The following is an 8078-nucleotide window of genomic DNA, read 5'->3' as shown; positions in this document are numbered from 1 at the left end:
CTTACAGTTTAGGTAAGAACAAAATAAAATAGAATTCCCTACATGTCATGTTGGTCCACATATCATGAAGCGTGATGAATATAAGAGTGAGAGTTAGAGAGATATTTCATTGACTGAAGTGCTTGCCACGAAGACATGGTGGTGTGTTCTTGTTGTACCAACACTGTGTAAACAGAACAAGAGATCCAGGAAGCCTGCTAGACATCCAACCCAGCCTAATTACTGATTCCCCAGTGTTATACCCTGTCTCTGAAAACAAGCTTGTCAGCTCCCGAGAAACAAAGCACAAGGTTCAGTTCTGACATCCACATATGTGTATGTATATGTATAGACATTCTCTTACAAATAGGCACTTGATTATGCACACACATCCACACACCAACATACATACAGGAAATACAGAGTGAGAAGAGGAAGGTGGTACCAAGCCTCTTTGGTTGAGCATCACTTAGACTCACTAGAAGTATTTGTATTTGAAACATATAACCAGTGTCCAGGAGTAGCTCTGGTTAGAGGATAAGTCACAAGGAGGGGTGCAATTGTAGGGTCAGGTCATGCCTTGCTTTGCTGATAGTGTCAATAAAAGGTAAAAGTTTAAATACACTTTTGCCTTGCTGTTCTTAGGTTAGAACTGAGCATGCATTTTTGTTTTTCTATTGCTAACCATGAGCTCCATGTGCATCCCTTCTCTTCCCAAAAGAATAAGGTACCAGGAGGAGTCACATTTCTATAACTTCTAGATGCATTATTTCCTTCCCACTGCATTACAAGTAATCTAATGAGAAGTGACATTACTGATCATTCCTTCCCTAACTTAATCTTAGAGAAGTCACTTTGTCTGGAATTGCTAATTCCTACCTTGGGTTGTACTGTAGATTTATGTCTGCATATGTGTTAGTGCACAAGCACACATTCACAATGCTATTTGATCTATAATACAGATTGTTGTGGTACAAAATGTGACTTTTGGTTAAAGTGGGTCAAATTACTAATATTTTTACGTTTATGAATTTTCCTAGTAAAAATATGCTGAATACCTTACTCCACTATTCTCAGACCTTTAAACCTGCATTTAAACATGCCATCTGTTTTCCTGAGTATTTGTGTTGCGGTCAGATTACATAGGAAATTATCAGTTATAAGACCATGTGTACCAATTGCTTTACTAAATTAATTCTCATTCATCTATTATACTTATGTCTCTCTATCATTCCCCATCATATATGTACGCATTTTCTCTCTCCTTTCTATGTCTGTCTATCAAATTATGCTTTCGCTTCTTAAGAAACCTGAATGTAGTGGCATTTCATTTTTATTTTAAAAAATAAAGCTTGTCTGATGTTCAGAAAAAATAAAACAGCCACACTGGCCACCCTTACAGACCAGACAGCAATGACACACACATTCAATCCCAGTAGCCATACTAGATTTCTACAGAAACCAGGTAGTGTTGTACTCTCTTAATCCCAGAACAAGAGAGGATTATAAAATGGAAGGAGACAGCTCTCAGTATCAGTCTCATTCTGATGTTTTCTGGAGGCAGGTTCATCATTGTTGGACTGAAGTCAAGGTAAGAGTCAGTGACTGGCTGCTTTGCTTTTCTTGTCTTCAGGTTGAATTACAATATCTGTCTCTGAGTTTTTATTGATTGTGTGTCACTTGAGCATTTAAAGAAATAATTTTCTTTCCATTGCTTTTATTATTTCTTTTGAAGTTAACTGGGCATACACTTCTGGAGTATAAATCATTTATTTTGGTATTCTTTAGGAATTTTAAATGCATTATAAAGTGCTCTGTTGCTTTTGGGGAATTAGATTATGTACTGTTTCTATGCCCTTCATTTGAATTATGGTATTCCCCTTGATATCCTAAAGTATCTTTTCTCGCCCTTTTGTAACAAAAATTTACCGTAAAATTCTTCATTTACTGAAGATCTGAGACTCTTCTGCTCATAACATATTTCCTTTAATTGAAGAGAATCCTACTGAATACTTTGTGGGCCTCAACTATTTTTCCTCATGGCTTTCACACTGTTTACAATTTTATTCTTTTTATATCACATGTATATTTATGTATTTATACACGTTAAATCATAACTTTCATCATACATATTATGTGTCTCTGGTTTACTTACACATTTTCATATAACACTATATTCCTAATTCTTATGAATTCTTTGATTTATTTTTATTGAACTAGATAGACAGTTCAGTAGGTGAAAGCACTTACGTCACAAGAATGAAGATCTGAGTTCAGATTCCCAACTTCCATGTGAAGACTTGCCATGTTCGTACCTTGATTTAGCCACTCCTTATGTCTGAATCCAAACTTCCATGCACTGACCAAGACACACACCTCAGCTGCTTCAGCCTACAGGTTCCTTGAGCCACCTTTCAACCTCAGTGTTCAACCATACCCTGCAGACCTTAACAGAGTAATTCAGCCTGATAATCGTTTCCATACACCCATCACAGCCTTAGATATTCTCTTTACCACCAAACTTGAACCAGGACACATTTCCTTCATATCAGACAATCTCCTTGTATCCACCATCTGCATTCATTCCATTTAAGCCATATCCAATCTTTAGACTCAACCTACCCCTCACTTTCTGTACTCAATCCCAATCTTCTCTGTCGATTTCAGACAGAACTAAAGAAGTCAACATGCACAGATTATTGTTGCAAAAATGGAAACGATATGAAAGATAAAGGCAGTATATCCCCTACAAAAGTTACCAGTCCTGTAGAACTTTATCCTATGAGAATTACCTAAGATGAACCCCAGGACAAAGAATTTAAAAGAAATCTCATTTCATTTTAAAAAATCAAGGATGGAATAGTAGATGATTCAGTGGTTAAGAGCATTGAATACTTGGTTGTCTAGAGGTCCTGCCTTCAATTCTCAGTGCCTACATCGTAGTTTATAAGCATTTATAATGGAATCTGATGCCCTCTTCTGGTAGTAAGTTTACATGCATAATATATATCAATAAAATTTCAAGTTTAAAAAAAGACATAAACAAGAAGCTCATGAACTTAAAAGAAGGAGTTAAAAATATAATCTACACTTGAGTGGTTTCCACGAAAAACCAAACAGAAACCTGGAGAAAATGATCAACAGGAGTTGAAAATATAATTCAAATATAATACAATCAGGAGATGGAAGTACTGAAGAGGAATCAAGATGAAATGAATATGGAACTGGAAAGCACAATAACCAAGTAGAAAATTCAAGGGAAAACCTGACAATATCATTAAAAATCAGAAAATAGAATGCCATGATAGAAAGATACAGAAAAGGATTAAGACAAAATAAGAAAAGAATATGAAAAAAATTAAAAAAGCATAAAATGAATATGTAAAGAACATGAGATTGGATTTTTGACTTATAGGAATAGATTAGGGAGAATATTCATAGATCAGTGGCATTCATTAGATCTTCAAAAAAAAACATAGAAAACTTCCCCAATAATACAAGAAGGACACACACAAAAAGAAAAGATCAGAAAAGAAACTTCTCATGGCAGTTTTCTCAATAGAAATGTTGAAAGCCAGAAGAGCTTATAGCAATGCATTCAGAATCTTAAAAGAGCACAGCTGCCAATCTAGATTATGCAACAAAACTGTCTGTCACAGATGAAAGAGGAAACAATCCGTGGTATGAATAGCCTTGAAGTGTTTATCCCTCATGCTGTTCTTTTCCAAGTAAGTCTCTTGGCTGGCCTTCAGGCAATTAGCCAGGTACTGCTAAGGGTATCTACCTTTCCCAGCTAAAAAAGTGAAGTGCTTTAGGAATGGGTTGCTATCTAATATTCCCACTGACATATGGCTTCTCTGCCATGTGAGTCTGGTATCTCTGTGGAGGATGCTAACAAATATATTCTTGAATTGGGTATTGAGACAGCTATGTTTTGTGTTTATGATAGGCATGGGGGGGGAGGTAAAAAAGTTGCACTGTGCCAAATCTCTTCCTGATAGCACCAAAGAATATTAGACCTTCAAGGAAAGAAGTTACAGATGGTTTTAGATGATGCCTTCTGGGCTATTGATGCCAAATTTACCATGGAGGAAAACATAAAGGAGCTGGAACAGATTTCCAGGAGACTGATTGAAGGTGAGGATGATGAAGAAAAAGCACAAGATAAAGATGGTGTGGATAATGCACAGAGAGACTACAGAACAGCTGCTTACCTGCTAAGGGTAAAACTGTCAAAAGTACCCTCTACCTACAAGTCTCGATCAGGACAGTTAAGAAATCTCAGATTGTAGGGCCTGTGTTCTTCCTTGCCACCTCCAGATCAGCTTTCTTCTATTGCTCCCTGAAAAGGAGGAAAGTACCTTGTTCTTATTGCCCTATCACCTGTAGCTTTCTCTGGGGAATCTTCTACCTCCTGCCCCTCATGAAGGCCTTCTTGTACCCCTCCCCAGTTTTCATTCCCTCAAAGTCTAAGGAATACACAGCCTCAATGGTGAGATGTTTCATATGTAACTGTACAGATGCTACTGCTATCCATAATGTTCTTCACCTGTACTGGCCATCACAAGTGCTAATATTTACCCAAAACTGAGTTATTAACATGACATCACCAGAAAATATAAATTATTACTATATACCAATTCAGTTATTTCCCTTTGGTACGCTCCTAATAACAAGCATTCTTGATTGTTGGACCAGTTCTAAGACCTCTGTTTTACATGAACAGTTACTGTATGAAAGAAAGACCCCTAAAAGAACATGCAAACCCACATACTGTCAAAGATAGAGGACAGAAGGGTGAATGTGAAAAGTGTCCTTGACTCAGTGTACCTAGAATGAAAGGATATGGAGATTTGAAACACTGAAAGTTCCAGAGTGGCTGCTACTTGTAGAGATATAATAAGAACCAATAACAGAAAGGGATTAATCATAAAGACAGATTAAGGTCTGTCTGAAATCTTGTCCCCATTTTTGTGTTGCTATGAAGAAAAAGACTTAAACTATTCTTTGCACATAACTTAAGTGAAAGAATGAATCTATGCTCTCATATCTCCAAGCATATGATCTTAATGCTGTTCTCCTATCTACTTATATGTTGTCTCAGAATTAATATGAATAACAATTCGATGCCAGAAGTCATTATCCCCATTTCTTCTTGAGAACACATGAAATTGAGCACTTAATATGTATCATGAAATGTATTCAATAAGAAACTATTTTCTCATTACCTTTCTGATTTCATCTCCCAAGATCAATATCTTTGTTATGTGTCTCTGAATCACACTAATATCTGTGTATACACAAGCGTATAGCTTGTCAGACATTTACAATGTATCACCATACTATTGAGATTGATTTCTGCCCAGAGCCATAGTTGTCTGGGCCTATGTCTAGGTTTGTGGCTCTGTTGCAGTTGTGATCTGTGTTGATGTCTGTGGCTCCTGACAACCCAGAAGGCTAGATGATAGAACTGTACAGAGTTAGACCCGGTCCTCATTGGCTGTACCACTAGGGAGAACTGATCCTGCCCCTCACTGGCTGAAGTACTCAGGAAACTATAACAATATATGGCCAATAATGAGACAGGAGAAAGATGAGGCAGAAATGTCAGGCAGAGAGATTATATAGAAGGAGAAATCTTGGATAAAGGATGGAGTGAGAGATGCAGAAGAACATCAGGGGACACACACCCAGCTACACAACAATCCTTAGCTAAAAGTCAAAGTAAGATTTAAAGAAGTAAGAGAGCAGAGAAAACCAAGAGACAAAAGGTAAACAGGATAATATAAGTTAAGAAAAGCTGTCAACAACAGATGAAGGTTCTATAGTGATATGCAAGATATTCATCAGTGTGGCTATGGGACAAGGCCAGTTCAGGCACCCTATCCTCTGCTGCCCAAGGAACAATCTGAGGACTTCTCCTTGGACCTGGGAACCCCTCTAGAATCAAATTTCTTGCAAACCCTAAAATTACTCCCTTAATTAAGATATTTACTTCCCTGCTCCCATATCCACCCTTCCTTTATCCCACCCATCCCATTCCCCAAAGCTCTCGCAAATCCTCCCCTTCTCCCTTCACTCTACCCATCTTCCCTTACATCCACCCCCCGATACCCCCGTGCACCCAAGTTATGCCTGGAAATCTTGTCTACTTCCAATATCCAGGAGGATAAATATATGATTTTCTTTGGGTTCACCTTCTTATTTAGCTTCTCTAGGATTATGAATTATAGGCTCAATGTCCTTTAATTATGGCTAGAATCCACTTATGAGTGAGTACATACAGAGACCCACATTAGAGCACTGGACTTAGCTCCCAAGGTCCAAATGAGGAGCAGAAGAAGGAAGAACATGAGCAAGGAAATCAGGACCACGAGGGGTGCGTCCACCTACTGAGATGATGGGACTGATCTATTGGGAGCTCACCAAGGTCAGTTGGACTGGGAGTGATGGAGCATGTAATCAAACTGGACACTCTGAATGTGGTTGGCAATGAAGGCTGACTGAGAAGCCAAGGACAAGGGCACTGGGTTTTGATTCTACTGCACGGACTGACTTTGTGGGAGCCTGGTTTGTTTGGATCCTCACCTTTATAGACCTGGATGGAGAGGGGAGGACCTTGGACTTCCCACGGGGCAGGGAACCCCGACTGCTCTTAGGACTAGAGACAGAGAGGGAGGTGGGGAGGGGGAGGCAAAAGGTAGGTGGGGAGGAAGTGGAAATTTTTAATAAATAAATAAATAAATAAATAAATAAATAAATAAATAAAATCTGTCAAGAAACATGCCAAGCTAAACCTGGACATTTATAACTAAGTATAAGGCTCCATCTGAATTAGTTAGGAGCTGGATGGTGCACCCCCAAAGGAGCCCAAAGAGTAAAACAACAAACTGCAGCCAGTGATGTAAGATATGTCTGTCCTATGACTGCATAGGTTCCCACATGATTCTAAGGCAGGTCTAGAGGCTCCATCTGTAAGCTCTGATCTAAGCACAGGGACATCAGTCTCTGCCTGTCATACCTCACTGAACTGCAGCAAACACTGAAACCAGTGCAAGATTCTTTGCTAGCTCCACACACCAGGTATAGATTTACTCTCTCTTCAGGTCACAGGGAGTTGTGAGGGTGGTGGTGACAGTTCATGTTGTTACAGAAGGTCAATATGAAGACACGCAAAGGGAATGGTGCAATGAAGTGTTATCACGATTTGTTCAGTACAAGTTTAGAGTCCAAGGCAATGACTTTTCCCTTCCAAATGATTCACTGCTCCTGGCTAAACTAGAGAAGTAGATGCGACAGAGACATGTCTTGATTCTTAAATTCTTTAGTGTTACATGATGTTGATAAAAACAGACAAGCTAACAAACAAAATGTAATGAAGGGTCAATCAAATATTTTCCCAAGAGTCTGTTCATCTTTGCTTGAGTTATACTTCATTCATCACCAATAGCTCTTTTCATAAAAAAGCAAATAAAAATGTAACTCTGTTGAGTACAGAGGCCTATCTCATTTTAAGTATTCTTTCATTTTTTATATTCAATTAAAGGAAAAGTTTGTTCAAAGCATTGTGCTGACTTACAAATGTGCCAGAACAAGTATCACTCTGGGCTTGAACAGAACTTTACTAAGACTGTTTTATTCGAATTGTTTATTTAGAACAATATGATTTGGGCAGCTAATTACTGTTTACTTTATAGTATATAATGAACATAACCATGAATTTGGGTTATTTATGAAGTTTATAATAGCGCCCTTTGTAGCCATGTTTGTAATCTTTGAGCAAGATTACAACACTTGCTCAAACTTTTCTGACTTCTGTCTAAAAACACTGATGACATAATTATTAACTAGATTCATGTTTACTGGGAATGTTAGTGATTATATTCGGTATAGTGTTTTAGTACACAGTCAAGAAAATATGATGAATAAAATTATACTGAATGCTTTTGTATAGGGAAGGGACAAAATACAGGAAGTGTGGGTTAAGTTAGACATGCCCCCTTAGGCTCACAGTTGAATACTTGGCACCCATTAGGTCATATCAAATCTTGTCACTGTCTAGAGAATATTCTGTTCATATAGTTTTACGACTGCATTGG

This window comes from Myodes glareolus, chromosome 7, assembly GCF_982192425.1.
Source record: "Myodes glareolus chromosome 7, mMyoGla1.1, whole genome shotgun sequence".
In the NCBI taxonomy this organism is placed as follows: domain Eukaryota; kingdom Metazoa; phylum Chordata; class Mammalia; order Rodentia; family Cricetidae; genus Myodes; species Myodes glareolus.
Note: the sequence above shows the minus strand (reverse complement) of the source record.